The sequence below is a fragment of the Malaclemys terrapin genome, chromosome 6 (assembly GCF_027887155.1).
Source record: "Malaclemys terrapin pileata isolate rMalTer1 chromosome 6, rMalTer1.hap1, whole genome shotgun sequence".
NCBI lineage: Eukaryota > Metazoa > Chordata > Testudines > Emydidae > Malaclemys > Malaclemys terrapin.
In genome coordinates this window covers 35,817,504-35,839,363 of record NC_071510.1, presented here as the reverse complement: position 1 = coordinate 35,839,363, position 21,860 = coordinate 35,817,504, and the positions used below count along the sequence as shown (strand labels likewise).

Below are 21,860 nucleotides of genomic sequence, written 5' to 3'. Positions count from 1 at the left end.
GGCTGCCCATTCCAGTGGCAGCGAGTGCACGGTTGGGTCTGCCCAACTCTCCAGAGCTAGAGAGAAGAGTACCATCTATCCCGCAGCAAGGTTAAGGAAGGAGAGGCCTGCCATCACCATCCCCGCAACAGCAAACCGAATCCATTTTACCTGTGGAGGATCCTGCTTTCTTGGTGTCCATCAGCCCAGAGGGTCTCCCCGCCTGCGACAAAATCCAGCAGTCATTGAGACTCCCCAGCGGTCCTCCTCAAAGGCTTCAAATTAGCCAGAGAGTAGAAGATCCTGGGCCCCGCGTCCGTGCATAGTGTCCATTGCGCCTAAAGCATAGGAAAGGTTTCTGTATTGGGGTTTCATTTATTTTATTTTATTTTATTGAGTGCGAAAGGAGGTTTTGTGGGTCTGAGCTTCAAGCTCTTAGAGCCAGTCACTGAATCACTGTACAATCAAGTTTGTGTTTCTTCCCCACCACCCAGCATTTTCCCCAGTTTTCTGTACCTTTACCCTTAATAACACTTACCTTTGTTTGCACCGTATTACCTTGTCTTTTCTTCATTTTTATTACATCACATGGGGGGGGGGGAGAACACCCTTATTGTAAGCTAAATCCACCGGTGACAGACACGGAAGGGAGCCAAGTCTGCTTTTCTGAGAAAAGGGGCTTTCCTTTTCTATCTAACACTTACCTTTGTTTGCACCGTATTACCTTGTCTTTTCTTCATTTTTATTACATCACACGGGGCGGGGCGGGGAGGAACACCCTTATTGTAAGCTAAATCCACTGGTGACAGACACGGAAGGGAGCCAAGTCTGCTTTTCTGAGAAAAGGGGCTTTCCTTTTCTATCTAACACTTACCTTTGTTTGCACCGTATTACCTTGTCTTTTCTTCATTTTTATTACATCACACGGGGCGGGCCGGGGAGGAACACCCTTATTGTAAGCTAAATCCACTGGTGACAGACACGGAAGGGAGCCAAGTCTGCTTTTCTGAGAAAAGGGGCTTTCCTTTTCTATCTTTCCCCCTACCATTTCTCGAGTATTTTCTCTCTGAAGTGTTACCTTACTCCCCTTGGGGAAACAGCTCCCAGTCTTATCATGACAATGCCATCTCCCTCTCGCCCTTTCAAACAAACTCCAGTCATTCTGCAGTTGCTCAGGGTACAGTTGGACAGGTCCTTTCTCCTAACCAAGTACCCAGTAAATGGCTTCATAAGCCAGAAAAGCAGAGGGTCAGACAAATCCCCACAATGAGAGTAGGTATCACAACATCATTAGTGTCCATAGTGGTGCTGGAAGCAAAAATTCCATTTTTCATTAATTACACAGGCACAGGTGTCAAATGAGTCTAGCATTATGGACATTTCCTGGACACCCCACATTAATGTTGCTAAACCTGAGTGATCAGCCAGGCCTTGGAGGACCTTTTTCTGTTTATGAACTGAGGCCTGGTACAAGAGAAAGAATAGGCATAAGGGTCCCATCAATAGCCCCAGTACAATTCAGGAACCCCAGTCATGCAAATCCATCTATAATCTCCTGTGTATTGCCTAGGTTCATGAACTGTGCCATCAATATCTTCACCAGCACACATCACAACCACCATCCCAACAGTTGATCTACATACACAAAATTAGTTAGCTACTGAGCAGTAGCAATCAGGGATGGTGAATTTCCAGTGATGATGGCCATATGCTTCACGCTGAGGGGAGCTCTCATGTTAGTGTGATGCCTCTGCAGCTTCAGAGTGAGCTCCATGCTGCTCTTTAGGAAAGTGCCCTTTCTCATCCTGAAATTCTGTCTCCAGTACTGCCATCCCAGGATCACATCACTATCCTTAAAAAGCAACAAAGAGTCCTGTGGCACCTTATAGACTAACAGAAGTACTGGAGCATAAGCTTTCGTGGGTGAATACCCACTTCGTCAGACACATACTTCTGTTAGTCTATAAGGTGCCACAGGACTCTCTGTCACTTTTTACAGATCCAGACTAACACGGCTACCCCTCTGATACTTATCACTATCCTTGGCTACCAATCAGTGCTAGCTTTGCAAGCCCAGAAATAGCATGCAAATTAAGCTGCTTCAGGAAAAATTTGTCCATGAGTAGCTGCCCAACTTCATCTTCCTTCATCAAAATCAGCTCAGAAGCACAGTGGCTGATGTTCAAAGCACTTGGATGTGCACTTGCAAATAATACATAGACTCTGATGTGGATGTAAGTGCCAGTACAATGGTGCAAAGCAGTGTTTCCTCCATGCTGGCTAACAGCAGTTTGAAAATGGCACTGGCTTGCAAGAAACAATAATGGGGATGCCAGAAGAACCACCATGAAAATGTTAGTTTGACCCCAATTCCCAGAATGCCAGTGGCTTCTGGTAGGTATTTCCACCAGAGGAAAAACCCTGAATACAGAGATACCAGCAGTGGGACAAAGCATTGAGGAAACTTGCCCAGAATGCAGAGTGCTTTATTTTTTTCCAGCAAGTAAGTTCTATGTGTACACACTGATTCAGAGAGATTTAGGTAACAAGCCAGCCATGTGATCAGTTATTTCCCCATAGTTATTCCACAACACTGTGTGCACAAACCTAATCTGGAAAAAAACGTGCCGAACAAAACATGTGTAGGCAAGCCTGTATGTAAGTAGATCATGATATTACATTTGTCAGTTACACAGAAAACAATGTTAGGGTTAAATTTGGTTCTCATTCTGCTCATAGGAAGTCAATGGCAAAACTCCCAGTGCTTTCAGGATAAAGCGCCTTGTCCCTCCCGTTCCTTCCGCTTTCAAACTTATAGATATTCTTGTTTTGATTAACAGATGGGATCTTTTAACTTTTGTTTCTATAGAAACAGGTTTGAATAGAGGAAGTATTTTGGAATTATATAGGATACTAATTTAGGTTTACAGACAGCAGGCAAACTGGATGTATGCCAAACACCCACAAGTCTCCTGGCCCTCATCATTATTTTTGGAGGGAGGCCCAAATTCAGGCAATCCAGTACCCTAAGCATACCATAATATGAAATATCTGTAGTCCCATCCCACAGCCTTGCACACATGCTTGGGGGCTAGCTCTGACTTGGAGTGTCATGGTCCTCTCCACTTCTCCCAGAGATGCAAGGGCAGCAGCTTGGTACCTCCATCTCCCCCACCACCAGGAGCAGAGGGCAACTCTACCTCTTAGAGCAGAGGTGGGAAAACTATGGCCCATGGGACTGTCCTGCTCAGCCTTTGAGCTCCCCGCCGGGGAGGCTAGCCCCTAGCCCCGCCCCTGCTGTCATGGCAGCATGTCTGGCTCCAGCTGGGTGGTGCAGCTGTCAGACATGCTGCTCTGAGCAGCATGGTAAAGGGGCCAGGGGGTTGGATAAGGGGCAAGGAGTCCTGGGGGGCAGTCAGTTGACAGGGAGCAGAGGGCAGTTGGATGGGGTGGAGGTTCTGGGGGGTAGTGGTCAGGGGACGAGGAACAGGGGGGGTTGGATAGAGGGTGGGGGATCCCAGGGGGGTGGTTAGGGGAAAGGGACGAGGGGGTGGTTGGATGGGGTGGAGGTTCTGGGGGACAGTCAGGGGATGGGGAACATGGGGAGGGAGGTTGGATAAGCGTGGGAGTCTCAGGTGATGGGGGTGTGGATAGTTGTCAGGGGACGGGGAACAGGTGGGTTGGACAGGCGTGGAGTCCCAGGGGCCTGTCAGGGGGTGGGGGTTTGGATAGTGGTCGGGGCAGTCAGGGAACTGGAAGCAGGGGGGGTTGGATAGGGGGTGAGATCCTGGGGGTGGTTAGAGGCTGGGGGTCCTGGGAGGGGGCGGTCAGGGGACAAGGAGCGGGGGGGTTGGATGGGTCAGTAGTTCTGAGGGAGGCAGTCAGGGAGAAGGAAGTGGGAGGGGTTGGATAGGGGGCAGGGGCCAGGCTGTTTGGGGAGGCACAGCCTTCCCAACCCGGCCCTCCATACAGTTTTGCAACCCCAATATGGCCCTCGGGCCAAAAAGTTTGCCCACCCCTGGCCTACACTTTAATCTGACACCAAGGCAGGCCCAGACCTCAAGGTCTTTGTTCAGGCCTGGCTTGTGCTGCCAAAATCTACCTGAAAGGAGCCCACTGCATAGAAGAAGGGGTCAGCAAGACTCCATGGCACCATCCTCCCCAGACCCTTTCAAGAACCCTGTGGGGCTGTGGTCATCACAGCGGAAGTAGGCAGCTACAGAGTGGGCCAGAGGCAAGCAGTCTGTGTGCCCACAGAGGCCATGGGAAATCTAGCTTGGGACATGCATCCCCTAATTAGCCTAAATGAGTTTATCCATGGAAGGACATAGCAATCTAGCTCCAACATCTATTACCCTTACTGCAGGGCAAAACACACACACACATTAGCCCCTTAAAGGAGGATGCCAGGAACAGCAATGGCTGGGATAGCTCTTATTAACATTGGACCTGCACTATCAGGGAGAAGTAGTGAGACTGGCACTCCATAGTGGCTTTAGAGGCAGAGGGCTTTTCACACAGATAAGCCAAGCTTCCTGCACATGCCCTGCCAAGGTTGGAGAGACAACACTTTCCCTGAGGCTGGAAGGGAGGCAAACCCCACATGCAACCCTGATAATTATTCACAGCAATGGAGATTTTAATGGGGAGCATCTACATGGAGTTTCTCCTTCCTTAACTGCCTGGTAGGGCTGCTGGTCTATCTCCCCAGCCCAAGAAGAATAAATAGTACACCCAAAGTACACAGAAAACCAAACACCTTCCCCTTCCCCCAGGCCCTGCTCCTTCCTTGAGGTTTCACCTCCCTTGCTCGCTCTCCCCCACCCTCGCTCACTTGCTTATTTTCACCAGGCTGGGGCAGGGGTTTGGGGGGGCAGGAAGGAGTGAGGGCTCCAGCATGGCACCAGAAATGAGGGGTTTGGAGTATGGGAGGGGGCTCCGGGCTGGGGCAGGTAGTTGAGATGCAGGAGTGGTGAGGGCTCTGGCTGGGGGGGGTCCAGGCTCTGGTGTGGGGCCAAGGATAAGGGGCTTGGGGTGCAGGAGGAGGCTCCGGTCTGGGCCAGAGGGGTTCAGAGTGCAGGAAGTGGTGCAGGCTCTGGGAGGGAGTTTGGGTAATGAGGGGGCTCAGGACTGGGGCAGGGGGTTGGGGCACAGGAGGGGGTTCGGGCTCTGGGCGGCACTTACCTCAGGCAGTTCCCGGAAGCTGCCGGCATGTCCGGCTCCTAGGCAGAGGGGCAAAGGGGCTCTGTGCAATGCCCTTGCCTGCACCTCCACAGCTCCCACTGGCCATGGTTCCCAGCCAATGGGAGCCGTAGAGCCAGTGCTCGGGGTGGGGACAGCACACAGAGCCCCTTGGCCACCCTGTGCCTAGGAGCCAGATATGCCATCCGCTTCTGGGAGCCATGTGGAGCCAGGGTAAGGAGGGAGCCTGCCTTAGCCCCATTGCACCAGCAACTGGACTTTTAGCAGCTTGGGCAGCAGTGCTGACTGGAGCCACCTGGGTCCCTTTTTGACCAGGCATTCCAGTCAAAAAAACAGATGTCTGGCAACCCTACTAGTAGTTCAGTGACCATGGAGACAAAGTAACAATTTGAGCTTGATCCAAAGGCCAGTAAGTGAAGACCATTTTTCCATTGACTTTCATAGATTCTAGGACTGGAAGGGACCTCGAGAGGTCATCGAGTCCAGTCCCCTGTCCTCATGGCAGGACCAAATACTGTCTAGACCATCCCTGATAGACATTTATCTAACCTACTCTTAAATATCTCCAGAGATGGAGATTTCACAACCTCTCTAGGAAATTTATTCCAGTGTTTAACCACCCTGACAGGAACTTTTTCCTAATGTCCAACCTAAACCTCTCTTGCTGCAGTTTAAGCCCATTGCTTCTTGTTCTATCCTTAGAGGCTAAGATGAACAAGTTTTCTCCCTCCTCCTTATGACACCCTTTTAGATACCTGAAAACTGCTATCATGTCCCTTCTCAGTCTTCTCTTTTCCAAACTAAACAAACCCAATTCTTTCAGCCTTCTTTCATAGGTCATGTCCTCTAGACGTTGTTGCTCTTCTCTGGACCCTCTCCAATTTCTCCACATCTTTCATGAAATGCGGTGCCCAGAACTGGACACAATACTCCAGTTGAGGCTTAACCAATGCAGAGTAGAGCAGAAGAATGATTTCTCGTGTCTTGCTCACAACACACCTGTTAATGCATCCCAGAATCATGTTTGCTTTTTTTGCAACAGCATCACACTGTTGACTCATATTTAGCTTGTGGTCCACTATAACCGCTAGATCCCTTTCTGCCGTACTCCTTCCTAGACAGTCTCTTCCCATTCTGTATGTGAGAAACATACAGGATTGTCCTTTCCTAAGTGGAGAACTTTGCATTTGTCTTTATTAAACTTCATCCTGTTTACCTCAGACCATTTCTCCAATTTGTCCAGATCATTTTGAATTATGACCCTATCCTCCAAAGCAGTTGCAATCTCTCCCAGTTTGGTATCATCTGCAAACTTAATAAGCGTACTTTCTATGCCAATATCTAAGTCGTTGATGAAGATATTGAACAGAGCTGGTCCCAAAACAGACCCCTTTGTTCAGTGGTGTGTGGTTGCTGGCTAAAGCAAATACTCACCAGCAACCACACATCACTGAACAAAAACACTGACCCAGGAACCTATCCTTGTAACAAAGCCCGATGCCAACTCTGTCCACATATCCATTCAAGTGACATCATCATAGGACCTAATCACTTCAGCCATACCATCAGGGGCTCGTTCACCTGCACATCTACCAATGTGATATATGCCATCATGTGCCAGCAATGCCCCTCTGCCATGTACATTGGCCAAACCGGACAGTCTCTATGCAAAAGAATTAATGGACACAAATCTGACATCAGGAATCATAATACTCAAAAACCAGTGGGAGAACACTTTAACCTTTCTGGTCATTCAATGACAGACCTGCGGGTGGCTATTTTACAACAGAAAAACTTCAAAAACAGACTCCAACGAGAGACTGCTGAACTGGAATTGATATGCAAACTTGATACAATCAATTTAGGATTGAATAAGGACTGGGAATGGCTGAGCCATTACAAACATTGAATCTATCTCCCCTTGTAAGTATTCTCACACTTCTTATCAAACTGTCTGTACTAGGCTATCTTGATTATCACTTCAAAAGTTTTTTTTTTCTCTTACTTAACTGGCCTCTCAGAGTTGGTAAGACAACTCCCACCTCTTCATGCTCTCTGTATGTGTGTATATATATCTCCTCAATATATGTTCCATTCTATATGCATCCAGAGAAGTGGGCTGTAGCCCACAAAAGCTTATGCTCTAATAAATTTGTTAGTCTCTAAGGTGCCACAAGTACTTCTGTTCTTTTTTTGGTAAGTTTGTGTTCTTTGTCATCCAGCCACATTGTACCTGTAGGATGTAACTGGGAACCAGAGATCTCACAATCAGGTACACTGGGGAAATATGTCTAAGCAGCTGGGGGTTCTGGAGGGCTGTGACACTAGTTTCAGGGTCTAAGATGGCCCGACTGCAGGGTCACATTGTCCAAGATGAGTGTCAGACACAGGGTCTGCCCATGGGAGTGTGCCAGAGCTAGGAACAATGACCAATCACTTCCCAGACTCAAAGACGCTTAGAAGCACATGGGCCTGAGAGTTGGGTCCCTTTACAACAGACTTAGGCTTGTCCAGAAGAGAGGACAGGGCAAGGTTGTGACAGATGATTTGGGGCACTGGGCGGGACAGAAGCAGTAATCCTTCTAGGTTATATCCCACTTGTTCTAAAATCGATTCAGCTGAACAAGAATTTAGAACAGTGGGAGTCATATTTTAGATAAGGCAGAGGAGCAAAGACCGCAGGGATCCAATTCTGCAGCCACTGAATACTAGTTCAGTGTAATTAACAGAATTTGAATATGTATGTCATCCACAGAACCAAACCTGAAAAGTGAGCATCTGCTGCTTCTCTCCTGTGGAGTTCATGAACTCTGTGGGAGAGGGCAGAGATCCCCCATCATCACCTCTGGAATTTCTCAACTCCACAGCAGGGAATTCTGTGCTGCTTCTCTTCACAGAATTGCGGGAAGCCTGCAGGAGAGAAGCTCTCCTCCCGAGAAGCGGAGCCTTGTAGAAAACACACAAATATAAATCCCTTACCATGTCCAGTGTGGAACTAGAGAGGCTGGGGATAGGTGAGTCTCTGGGGAGTGATGTATTTCGGGAATGAGTACTTTTAGGGATATGGGTGAGTTTGGGGGTAGCAGCTGTGACAGGGTATTGGGGGGGCATAGAGGACTGGGAAGGGGGGTAGCAGTGGCTGCAAGGGAGCCTTTGGGGGGACACAGAGGACTTTGGGAACCTAGCTAGCAGTGGCTGTGAGAGGCGATGCAAAGGACTGTGGGAGTGGGAGCAGCAGTGGCAGGGAGGCGGAGCGGGGTGTCTGGGAAGTGGAGCTCTTTGGGGGGCGGCTCTGGTTGCTGGGTGGGGGGCAGCGCTAGTGAAGGGGAACCTCGGAAGCGCCTTGATTGGCTGATCGCTTGAGCAAGGCCATGCCCATCCACCCCCCTTCCGCGCCGCTGGCGGTGTAGCGGGCAGGGGATATAACGAGGCGGGGCGCTCAGAAGCGCCTCTCGGTGAGGGAAAGGAAGTGCTTCCAGCCGCCTGCAAGGGGCGGGCGTTCTCACTCCCCCGGCGTTGGTTGGAGGCTGGGGGAAGTTTGTCTCCGCTGATACTAGACCAGCTCAGCTCGTAGTTGAGCAGCAGCAGCTCGCGTTGCTCCTGAGCCACCGGCCGCTTGCTCCAGGTAACTGCTCGGGCCCCCTTTCCTCCGGCTCCCCGCGGGCCGGGCTGTGCCAGTCGCGTCCGACGGAGTCTGGCAGGGCTGCTGGCTGCCGCGCCTCTCAGGCTGCGCTGCGGTGGGAGGAGGGGTGGCTGGTGCGCACTCCCTAGGTTGCAGCGGGTCGGGGGCGGGGTGTCGTTTGTTCCCAGCCCGGGCTTTACTCCAGCCAGCCCCTCTTCGTTCGGTCGCCTGACCCGGGCGCCCTACTTGGGTCCGGCAGAAGTTGGTCCAGTTAAAGGTCTTCCCTCGCCCACCTGGGCTCTCCATTGACTGGAACACAAGGGTGGTGGAGCCAGGGACCGAGCCCCATCCTGGGTAGCTGAGTCTGTTTGGCCGGGGCAGGCGGTGGTGAGTGTAATGGACGGTCTGTTTCGGTTTGTAAGCCTCCCTTGGTGGAACTCGCATGTTGTTGTAAAGGGCTGCGGGATAACACTTTTTGGTTCTTCGCTTGTCCTGGTAGAAACAAGAACCGCTCCAATGTGAAAAAGTAGCAATAGGGAGCTTTTTAATAACTGCCCCGGCTCCAGTTTCTGGGCCAACGGTTCGTGCTCTATCTCCCTGGTATTATTCTTACTTGGAAAAAACACTTTCTCCACAGCACTATGAAGTAGAAGCTATTTTAATGAAGTTGAAATTTACCAGGTTGTTCATCTGCTATTGTCCGAAAAAAATATTTCTGGAAACTTTGTTCTGTTTCAAATGGGAGTGCTTTTAGCCGTTTAACTAATGGGTCTCCAGGTTTGTTGTTGTTGCTAACACTGTTGGCAACTTGAATGAATGAATAAATAGGGTGAACCGTACAACAGTCCATCTTCTCCACATATGAAACCTTGCAGAGGTATAACAGACTTTTTACATGAACTTTTTTTGATCTAAGGTTAAACAATAATAACCCCTTTATTTCTGGGATTTCTGCAAACATTGCTATCTACTTTGAGCCAGGCCTACATAATATTATTTAAGGGCTAAAACATCTTGACAATGGGCATGGGTTAGAGAACAGACTTCTTATTTTTAAGGAATAGCATTCCTGTTTTCTGTCAAGGTTGGGGAAACAGAGCAGAGTCTGAAGAAACAGATTTGAGGGCAACAGTTTAGAAGGTTCTAAGTGGCTTTCTGGGATCTAAGCCTGGTGAGTGGTTTCAAACCTTAACCGGCAGCTCAGTATAACACTGGCATCTTGCCCCCTTTTCAAGGCTGTTCTGAAAAGTAAATCTTTTTGCTGGAAGGCAGTAAGGTCAATGACTTTTAAAGAGCAGTATGAGTTACCTGTTTGGAGTATTTGCAATTCCAAACAGGTTTCTTAAATAGGGGGTTTCAGGTAGCTGATTTCAAGTTTGGCAAGAAATAACACAGAGGCTCTGTGGAACCAGAAAAGGGTTTTTAGCACTGTAGCTGTTGGATATTTTGTCATTGAGCTGAAACCTCTCTTGTCTTTAAAATACAATAAACACTTTCTGCCTCTGTGAAGTAGGGAAAAAACGTACTAGTGATGGAAGTCAAGTTATGGTACAAAAAGTTTTGTCAGAAGGTAAATATTTTGGAAATATATATGTTACTACTTAACTTTCTATCCTCTTTGGGAGTCTCCAGTGCCCTGTAAGGTTCACAACTCTTTCCCACTCTAACCTTTCTAGTGTCCTCAGATGTCAGATAATGAGGTGGTACCAGAAAGAATCTGTACCATCAGTGATGGGCTTCAGTTGCTTGGGGCACTTCCAGTTGAGTGATATGTAACACTCCTTTCCCTGAGGCTAAGCACATCTCAGAGAATTTTTCAATGCTCCATTAGCCTGGTTGAGGATAAGACAAAGATCAGAGGCCAAAAATCTGCTGTTTTTACACCAACTACTAACTTCAGTGAAGTGGACTGCTCAGTGGGACTAACTGCATGAATAAAAATGTTCACCAGTTTGAGCAAAGGGCTTAGAATCTGCCCTGCTGATTTTACACTGGTATGCTGGAGCAAAATTCAGTTCTTAAAATCTTTCATCACAGGAGAGAATTTCCTACCTGTCTTTCAGACAAAGCTTTTAAAACCTTCCTCTTGCCACCCCTCCCCCCCCAAAAAAAGAAATCTAAAGGTTCTATTCGAACTGCAGCATGTTAAATTACTGAAATCTGACTTCCTAGAACTGCTGCTGCTACTGAGGGCTTGTCTACACTGTGACTTGTCCAAAAATTTTGTCTTTCCCAGGTACTTAAAGCCCCCCCATAAAAAAGTCCCCCCAAGACAAAAGTTTTGCTGATGCAAGTGGCAGTGTGAACGTGGCTTTGTTGGCAGGGCGACAAACCTAAAGCCGCGTTGGAAGTATTTTGTCCTCAAAATGCTGACAAAATATCGATAGAGAACATTTACACATGCTGACTTTTAGGGACAAGGCTGTGTCGACACAGCCTTGTTGCTAAAAGCTCCATTGTGTAGACAAGCCCATAGGAGAGGTAATTCCCCAGGAATTCAGCATGCCAATTAGCAGCATTGATGTAGTTTATCAGATACTTGTCAGCATTATTCAGTTCCAGGAAAGCTTACTGTGGTTTTTAACCTTATCACTAAAAATAGCATAAGGAAACTAATTGGGATCCTTAATTAAACAAACAAAAGTAAAAGTGAGGGAGAGGAAAATGGAAAGCAGAAAAAAGTATCTCCATACCCTTCAACAGAATATAGAGCCTTTCAGAATGCCAATAGCATCCAATGAGCCAGAGTTTTGCAAAACACGTAAATGCTATCCTGGAAAAGTCTGGCTTGCTGACAATAAAATTTTCTAAAATTTCATTTAATCTATGATAATTGTTCACATCTTTCATAAGGTTTTAGGCATTCTTCACTTATGCATGTGCAAGTATGCTGCAAATGTCTGTTAGGAGGGCAATAACAGTAAGGCAAGCACAGTTTTCCATATAGAGAAAACTGGAAGTTTTCACTTGCGTCTGATGAAGTGAGCATTCACCCACGAAAACTTATGCTCCAATACTTCTGCTAGTCTTAAAGGTGCCACAGGACTCTGTTGCTTTTTACAGATTCAGACTAACACGGCTACCCCTCTGATACATGAAAGTTTTCAGATAACTTTTGTTTTGTTTTAAGTATGGTTTGCCTGTGGATGCTAAGAATGGGCCAACACAGATTTGCATGATCATGCGTTCAAAGAAATTCTTTGGGACAGGTGGGTTACATAAAATGTCTGTCTAATTTCAAAGCTGTGTTTTCTTATTAAGTTAATGTAGGGTTACCATACGTCCGAATTTTCCCAGACATGTCCGGCTTTTTGGGCTCCAAATCCCCATATGGGGGGGAAATCCCAAAAAGCCGGACATGTCCGGGAAAATCGGAACATGCGGCGGCGGGGCGGCGGGGGCGCCGGCGGCGGGGCCAGGGGGTGCTGAGCGGGCCGGGGGTGCTCGGCCTGGGGCCGGGCCCGGGGCTGGCACCCCAGGGCCCGAGCCAACCCAGGCTGGAGATGCCGGGGGGGGCCAGACTGGGCCGCGCCTTCTCCCCCCACACTCCCCTTACTTGCTTCAGGCTTCCCGTGAATCAAATGTTCGCGGGAAGCAGGGGAAGGGGTGGAGTTGGGGAGGGGGAGGGGCTGGGGGCAGGGCCCCATGGAGTGTCCTCCTTTTGGAGGATCAAAATATGGTAACCCTAGTTAATGAGACTTCTATTTCTTGCACTGTTTTTAACTGTCTTCAATTGGTGTATAAGAGGATGATAGACCTGTGTGAATAACTGATTTCTTCAGTTTGCTGGCAGTCCGAAAAGTCAAAAGAGAGTGTGGTTTGGGTTGAACTGAAATGTTTGGGCATTTTCAATAAATCAAAAAAAAAATCATTTTAGGTTTGGAGAATTTTAGCCTTTTTTTAAAATAAAAGCAAAATAAATGAAGAGCTGGATAAGATGGTGGTGGTGCTGGTACCTTGCCTCTCTCCTGTTTACCCAATAGCCTTGTGGTTAGGGCACTCCCCTGAGATATGGAATTCAAACTGCTCTGTAGCAGGGACTAGCCAATGGGCCCTACAGAAAAGGGTGAAATCCTGGCTTCATTAAAATGAAAGAAACTTTTTGCCATGGACTTTAATGGAGTCAGGATTTCACCCCAGATATCTGGATATGCACCGTATAAGAATCTAGATTTTGAGAGTGAGGGGCAATATTAATTTAAAGAAACTCATATTTGCTGCTTACCTCCCAGGTGCAAGAAGTATGGATTTGTATTTGACAGTTGTATCTTTTAGCATTGCTGCAATTAAAGTTGGAGGTACCTACATTAGAAATTTTTTTGGAAGGAAAAAATCCCCACTGTTTCTACTGTTGGTGTAGCTCTACTGGTGCGAGCACTGGTGTAGAAAGGGGTCTTAAACACCATGTTAGGGTAGTCAATGTTTTAAACAATGTCCTCTAACTAGGCTTAAAAAAGAAGGCCTATCCAGCATTGTACTTAATATGTCAGTGGCCACTGGTGCCCTATCTAAACTAGCTCTCACTAGTGATATTTTAGCAGTAATTCCTTTTATATAGATAAACACTGTGTTGGTGTATATAATGGCCATTGCCTGACAGAAAGGGTCAATATTTATTTTTTAAAGCTTAACGCCTTGTCTTTGTTGCTAAAAAACGCATACCTTTTACCTTGCAGTAACTATTGTGTGAGAGAGATCCTGAAGTGAAAACCACAGTGAAAATGAGCCACTCTTCCTTATGATAAAACTAGGGCTGTCAAGCGATTAAAAAAATTTTTTTTTTAAATCCTGCGATTAAACAATAATAGAATACTATTTATTTAAATATTCTGGGTGTTTTCTACATTTCAAATATATTGATTTCAATTGCAATACAAAATACAAAGTGTACAGTGCTCACTTTATGTTTTTATTACAAATATTTGTGCTATAAAAATATTATTTTTCAGTTCTCATACAAGTACTGTAGTGCAATCTCTTTATCATGAAAGTTGAACTTGCTGTTGTAGCTGGTGTTGCAAGATACTTACGTGCCAGATGCAATAAAGATTCATATGCCCCTTCATCTTCAACCACCATTCCAGAGGACATGCGTCCGTGCTGATGATGGGTTCTACTCGCTAACGATCCAAAGCAGTGCAGACCAGTGCATGTTCACATTCACCATCTGAGTCATATGCCACCAGCAGAAGGTTGATTTTCTTTTTTGATGGTTCAGGTTCTGTAGTTTCCGCATTGGAGTGTTGGTCTTTTAAGACTTCTGAAAGCATGTTTCACACCTCGTCCCTCTCAGATTTTGGAAGGCACTTCAGATTCTTAAACCTTGGGTTGAGTGCTGTAGCTATCTTTAGAAATCTCCTATTGGTACCTTCTTTGTGTTTTGTCAAATCTGCAGTGAAAGTGTTCTTAAAAAGGAACAATATGTGCTGTGTCATCATCCGAGACTGCTATAATATGAAATACATGTCAGAATGTGGGTAAAACAGAGCAGGAGACATACCCTAAGGAGTTCAGTCAAAATTTAATTAATGCATTATTTTTTTAACTAGCATCATCGGCATGGAAGCATGTCCTCTGGAATGGTGGCCGAAGCATAAAAAGGCAAACAAATGTTTAGCATATCTGGCACGTAAATACCTTGCAATGCCAGCTACAAAAGTGCCATGCAAATGCCTGTTCTCACTTGCAGGTGACATTGTAAATAAAAAGCCAGCAGCAGTGTCTCCCATAAATATAAACAACCTTGTTTGTCTTAGTGATTGGCTGAATAAAAAGTAGGACAGAGTGGACTTGTAGGCCCTAAAGTTTTACTTTGTTTTGTTTTTGAGTGCAGTTATGTAACCAAAAAAAAAAAATCTACATTTGTAAGTTGCACTTTCATGATAAAGAGATTGCATTATGGTACTTGTATGAGGTGAATTGAAAAATATTTCTTATTTTTACAGTGCAAATATTTGTAATAAAAATAATATAAAGTGAGCACTGTACACGTTATATTCTGTGTAATTAAAATCAATATATTTGAAAATGTAGAAAAACATACAAAAATAGTTGTTAAATTTCAATTGATATTCTATTAACAGTGCGATTGAAACTGATTAATCATGATTAAGTTTTTTTAATAGTGATTCATTTTTTGAGTTAATCTGTGATTAATCAGTAGCCCTACATAAAACAAAAGTGTCTTCACTGTGGTTTTCACCTCAAAATAGCTCAGATACATTAGATAGGACAAGGTAAAAAATAAACTTTTTTAAGCAGTGAAGACAAGGGCATGTTCTTCAGGAAAGGGCCTGTTCTCTATGACCTTGTCTCCACTAGTGTCTTGTTCTTAAATTTCCCACTGTTCTGGCAGGTGCAGCTCTACCAGCACAAACAGTAGTGTAGACAAGGCACTGGTAACTGCATATTAACTTTTGGTGTTGTCTAGACCCTGTTCTGAGCAGGATCAGATGATGCAATAGTTAAAATACCCACTGTCAGTCTGTTATTACTTTTGGCATAGCTGCTCTTGGTGGAGTTGCACTGATAGCTGCAGTAACGGAAAATTAAGAGGAAAATGTCTAGTGTAACTAGACGTTGATCCACTAAAATATATTACCTCACCCCCATCCCACCCTTGTCTCCTCCTTTTGGGTTGGACTAATCAGATGCTGTTCTACAGCTGCATCATAGAATACATTTTCCTGAACCAATCCTATAGTCCCAAGATTGATAAAACATGAGCTATCTCCCTCCTCCCCTATAACTGCCTTTTTAATATCTTAAAAAAACAGACCCAAGCATCTTTCCTGCCATGTAACACTTTTACACAGGTGCTTATAATGATTAAAACCATAAGCAGGGCTGGCTCCAGGCACCAGCTTAACAAGCAGGTGCTTGGGGCAGCCAAGGGAGAGGGGCAGCACCTGCGGCAATTTAGGGGCAGCAGGTCCCTCACTCCCTCTAGGAGCGAAGGACCTGCCGCTGAACTGCTGCCACTGATCGCGGCTTTTTTGTTTTTGCTTGGGGCGGCAGAAATGCTGGAGCCGGCCTTGACCATAAGCCCTTAGTAACAAACAGTTTTTTAAAAAATTTTCCTATACTTTTGGTGAGGACAATTTGAAGCTGCAGCAAAAGCAGCTTTGTTAGCCAGTGAATTAGGGATAAGGAAGGCTGTTAGCTGTCCAGAACATAGAAGAGAAAAGAGGTTTGTTTCTTTTCAAATTTTTGAACAAAAGCTTGTAAAAGTTGTATCCTTTTTTGTAAAGGAATAAAACTCTATTTTATAATCACTTGAAAAGACAAGCCCTTTATTTATAGGTGTTTTATTAAAACATGAGCATACAGAAACAGCCCAGGGTTAAAACCACAGACAACTAGTTTATCAAAGTAAAATATAGTAATAAGTTTTCCCCTATGCTTTTGCTAACATTGATTATTTTTTAGTGAGGACAATTTGAAGAAGCCTTTCTAAATTAGTGGATTAGGCTGGTCTTTCAAAGAGGTTTTCTTTTCTATCTGAAGACACATCCCTTCATTTAGCACTTTTGCATATGTGTTTCAATAAAAAATTAGCACACAGAAGCATCCGAGGGTTAAAACCACGGACAAACTGTTTCTAAAGTAATTTATAGTGATAACGTGTATATAATTCACTGAGTATCAATGGACTTCCTTTTGTTTTGTTTGTCCTCAGTACATAGTAGCGGTAGGCACTGAAGCTGTTTAACCTACTAAGTAACAGCAGCTTGAAACTGACATGATTGTTTCATTGTTACTACTCAGAAAGCTTTTGAGCAGTAATGGAAATTACCATTTTTTAGGGCTTGTTTACACTTGGAAATTTCTGAAATAGCTATTCTAAAATAATTCCCCACATGGACCTTTATTATTCCAGAATAGCTATTTTGGTAAATTTCCAAGTCTACTTATCCTTACCAATGCTGCTGCTGTTTCACTGAGACATAAGCAGGAGCACCACAGCATTCTGTCTGCAGACTCAGGAAGACAGGACTGCATTGGCTTATACTCTGTTTCTATCTGGAAGACTATCCTGGTAAATATATATATGAATGACTCTAAGAGCTCCTTATGCCAGCTGGCAAAGGACACGTGCAATACACTGTTGTCAGAATATTTAGCCAAATAGTATCTTGTAAGTTATCGTATAATTAGTTACATATGGGACATTAATATCATTCTGTGATGTATGTATGGTTAGTGTGTAAAGGGTTATGTAAGTATGCTGGAAACATGTTACTAAAATATGGCCAGACAAGGCAATCTGAGTGGATAAACAGGTTTATTCCACACAAAGGAATGTGGATTTGCCAGTGTCTCTGGTATACAAAGCTTGAACCTGGCAATGAAAGTATATGTGCATCTAAGGTAAACCAAGTAGTCAAACCAACAGAAAGAGCTAGTTCACAATGAGATGAAGACAGCATGCATGTGCTCACCAGCAGGGGAGAAGAACTTTTTTTTCTGGGGATACTCTTCAAAAGAATACATTTCAAAGGTTTACGGGACTATAAGAAGAAGGGGAGGGAAGCCCTTAGTTATCCATCACTTAAGGGACAAAAGAAGCCAGCGTTCTTGGAAACTGTGGAAGGTGAATCTTTCAGCTGTGTGAGTTGAAGATGCTGAGAACTGACTAGTGAGAAATTGCCTGAGACCAGGATAGTAAATTGTTACATTTTAAATGCTAGAAAGTATATATTTGTTTACTTTTTGTTTGTAAATATAGCTTTTTTTTCTCTTGCTTATTATCACTTAAATCTGGTCTTAAGTTTATTACTAATGTTTAGTTTTATTATTAACTATGTCAATGTTGTGTGTTAAATTGGAATGTGTCCTCCTCAGTGAGCCAGTAGGCTGGTCCAGGTATATCATCTCTTTGGAGACAGTGGACTTCATAGTTTGTGACTGTTCAGTGAGACAAAGTGGACACTACAGAAAGACCTCTCTGGGAGAACTTGGGAAATGGAGTTCACTGAACGTAACCTGAAAGGTAAGATTTAGACTGGCAGTGTCTCAAGGAGTTTTCTGACAAGGCAGACTGTTGTGGCATAGATTATAAATTGTCCATAAACAAGTTTAGTCTGGAAATTACTCCTGTGATGGTTAGAAACCTTCACCTAAAGTTCTGGAACAGCCTTCCAAGGGGAGCAGTAGGCCCAATAATCCTAATAGTATTCAAGACTGAGCTTGATAAGTTTATGAAGGGGATGCTAAATCAGACTACCTACAATGGCATGTAGCTGATCTGTGACTGTTAATAGCAAATATCTCTGACCATTGATGGGACACGTGAATGGGAGAGTTACTACAGAGAATTCTTTTCCAGATGTCTGGCTGTTGGGTGTTGCTGACATGCTTGGGTTCTAGCTGACTGCCATATTGGGGGGCCAGGAAGGAATTCTCCTCTAGGTCAGATTGGCAGTGACACCCTGAGGGTTTTTTTGCCTTCCTCTGCAACATGTGGCAACAGTTAAAAGTAGAGTGAGTTACAGAGAATCCATCATTTAAAGTCTTTAAATTCTGATTTGAGAACTTCAGTAACACAGCCAGATATTATAGGGCTATTACAGGAGAGGATCAGCGAGGCTCTGTGCCCTGCAATGTGCAGAAGATTAGACTAGATCATGATGGTACCTTCTAGCCGTTGAGTCGGAGTCTTTGAGAGCTGTCTTAAGCTATGTCTACACTATGCAACTTTTAGCGACACAGCTGTGCCACTAAAAGGTGCAGTGTAGCTGCTGTTTGTCAGCAGGAGAGACATCTCCCGCTGACAAAGCACAGTTCACACTGGCGCTTTTTGTCTGTAAAACTAGGGTTACCATACGTCCGGATTTTCCCGGACATGTCCGGCTTTTGGGGGCTCAAATCCCCGTCCGGGGGGAAATCCCCAAAAGCCGGGCATGTCCGGGAAAATCGGGAGGGCTGGGTGGTGCTCGGCCGGGGCCGGCGGTGCGGGGCCGGGGGCATGGTGCCGGGCCGGGAACTAGGGGCGCGGGGCCGGACGGGGAGCCGGGGGCGCGGGGCCGGACGGGGAGCCGGGGGCGCGGGGAGCCGGCCGGCGGGCCCGCGGGGAGCCCGGGGGTGCGCTGGGCCGCCGGGGGCCGGCAGTGCTGGGTGGGCCGGGGGTGGTCGGCCGGGGCCGCGCCTCCTCCCCCCCACACCCCCCTTACCTGCTTCAGGCTTCCCGCGAATCAAATGTTCGCGGGAAGCAGGGGAGGGGGCGGAGACTTTGGGGAGGGGGCGGGGTTGGGGCGGGGGTATGGGTGGGGCTGGGGGCGGGGCCGGGGGCCGTGGAGTGTCCTCCATTTGGAGGCAGAGAATATGGTAACCCTAGTAAAACTTTTATTGCTCAGGGGGAGAGGGAAGCTTCACACCCCTGAATGACAAACGTTTTTACTGACGAAAGTCCAGTGTAGACAGGAGAGGCACCAGGGTTTTTGGCACCCTAGGCAGGGGTCCTTCCGTGCTCTCAGTCGTCGGCGGCAGCAGTTCTGCGGCGGGGGGGTGTCCTTCCATGCTCCTGGTTTTCGGGGCACTTCGGCGGTGGGTCCCAGAGTGAGTGAAGGACCCGCTGCAGGATTGCCACCGGAGCACGGAAAGACCGCCCACTGCCGAATTGCCGCCAAGGGCAGCAAAATACTCCCCCCCCCCCCCCCGCCCCCCTCCCACCACACACACACACACACACACACACACATCCTAGGCGGTCGCCTAAATGGAAGCGCTGGCCCTGAGTGTAGACAAACCTTTGTTTCAGCTCCAGCAAAGCTCTCTAAGGCAAAGAGGTAACACAATGGGTTACAGTTTTGGGCTCCCAGAGGAGAGCATCACAATATATGGGCTAGAAATATAACTTTAATCCAAATTTAAGTTTGTTTGTTTGTTTGTTTTTAAAACTAATACTTAAATCCTGCCAAAATGGTGGTGTAGAGTCCCTTACTTACAAGGCACATTTATCTGCAATGGTGAATTGATATTTTAGGCCTGCTCTACACTACAAAGTTACGTTGATATAAGCTGCCTTGTGTCAACCTTCTTGTGCATGTGTCTCCACTTAAGATGGCTCATTACACCAACATAATAACACCACTTCAATGAGCAGTGCTGAGCCAAGATTGATATACGGCGTTTGACATTGCGTTACTATGTCGACCCTAACAATCCTCCAGTAGCAGCTTTCCCTTAATGCCCAACGACTGCTCTGGTCTTCATTGTGAAGCCCTTCCCATCCCTGCCCCCTTTTCAAGCCCTGCGACTTTCTGAAATTCCTTTTCCCGATTACCCGGCTTGGAGAGAGAACCTAGCACCTCTCTGTTGTTGCATAAAGCTGTGGGTGGCCATGCAAATGTAAACAAACTGGTGGCCTGCCAGTGGATTACCCTGACAGGCCGCAAGTTGCCCACCACTGATGTACATGCTCCAGCCTAGAGTAGACAAGAGATATTAGCTCCTGGGCCTGTGGGGAGAAAAGGCTGTGCAAGCACAGCTCTGAGCCAGCCATAGAAATGTGTATATCAAAGAGCAGAGATTCCAGCACCATCCTGCACAACATTGTTGATGCATCCGAGGGCCCCAAGTCACAGGCCCCTGCTGTGAACAGCGAGGAAGAGGATGGGGCGGGTGGGAGAAGGTGACCAGGGGATCCAGCTGTAGAGTGAGCCAGGATATTTTTGACTCCACTGCAGTCCAGCCACATGGCATAAGGGGCCACAGTGCTACCTCTACAACTCCGCCCCAACTTCACATTAAAGACGATCACAACTTCATATCACTGACCTGTGAAAGCCAAGATTAGTGTAGGTGTAGCTGAAGTGTACATGAATTCTTTCCCCTTCATAAATTCTGTTTCAGTAAGTTTTGAATATATTTGTTTTAAAATGTCAAGGTTTCTTGTAGGGATGTCAAGCGATTAAAATATTAATCATGCTAAACAATAATATTTTTGGATGTTTTCTATATTTTCAAATATATTGAATTGCAACACAATACAAAGTGTACAGTGCTCACTTTATATTTTTATTACAAATATTTGCACTGTAAAAAACAAAAGAAATAGTATTTTTCACTTCACCTTATACAAGTACTGTAGTGCAATCTCTTTATCAGGAAAGTGCAACTTACAAATGTAGATTTTGTTTGTTTGTTACATAACTGCTCTCAAAACCAAAACCATGTAAAACTTTAGAGCCTACAAGTCCACTCAGTCCTACTTCTTGTTCAGCCAATTGCTAAGACAAACAAGTTTGTTTACATTTACAGGAGATGCTCCTGCCTGCTGCTTATTTATGTCACCTGAAAGTGAGCACAGGGACTCACTCGCATGGCACTTTTGTAGCCGGTGTTGCAAGAATTTATGTGCCAGATATGCTAAACAGTCATATGCCCCTTTATGCTTCAGCCACCATTCCAGTGGATCTGTATGCTTCCATGCTGATGATGCTCGTTAACAAATAATGAACTCCTTGCGGAGAACTATGGGTCTTCAGCTCTATTTTACCTGCATTCTGCCATATATTTCATGTTATAGCAGTCTCAGATGATGACCCAGCACATGTTTTGTTTTAAGAACAGTTTCACAGCAGATTTGACAAAACACAAAGAAGAGGGGGACCTCTTCTCCCTCGTCCCCTGCAGAGGAATTCCAAAGAATTAAGAAATAGCTATGATGACTAATGCTAAATGCTTCGGTTTGATTTTTATTTTAAAAATCAGCCTGTGAAAACACAATGTCTTTTTGTTTAGATAGACGTCTGCATAATAGGGTCAAGTGTGGTGGGTTTTCTTTAAATTATGAGACTGAAAACTCATTAGATGCTAAAGCTTCAAAAAAAAGTTTCTATTTGAATTGAACTTGTAAGTTTTTGAGGAAAATCTAAGGCCCTTTGTCCTGCAATGGAATGCCAGGGGACACACCTCTGTGCCTATGTGGAGACTAGTGACTTCCAAGTGGTCTGCCCTCACATCTCATTAAAGGACTGGGGCCTAAATCTGTAACCTAATAGTAACTGATATAATTCTAGTTATGACTAATATTTGTACTTCCCTAACAGAGATT

The 21,860-nt window shown here is 45.7% G+C and overlaps 1 protein-coding gene across 5 annotated transcripts in view; it reads left to right on the top strand.

Annotated features, from left to right (window-relative positions):
- Nucleotides 1-8,658: 8,658 nt before the first annotated feature.
- GCNT1 (glucosaminyl (N-acetyl) transferase 1) overlaps nt 8,659-21,860 on the top strand; it is a 28,378-nt gene continuing 15,176 nt past the window's right edge. Inside the window, exons 1-3 of one of the 5 annotated variants that reach the window (XM_054032738.1) lie at nt 8,659-8,806; nt 11,934-12,012; nt 17,648-17,795. The gene's annotated coding sequence lies outside the window, so the exon portion shown is untranslated. Of the gene's footprint in view, nt 8,807-9,008; nt 9,191-11,933; nt 12,013-17,647; nt 17,796-21,860 lie in introns of those variants that run through there. The other 4 variants (XM_054032739.1, XM_054032737.1, XM_054032736.1 and 1 more) reach the window with 4 other exon arrangements.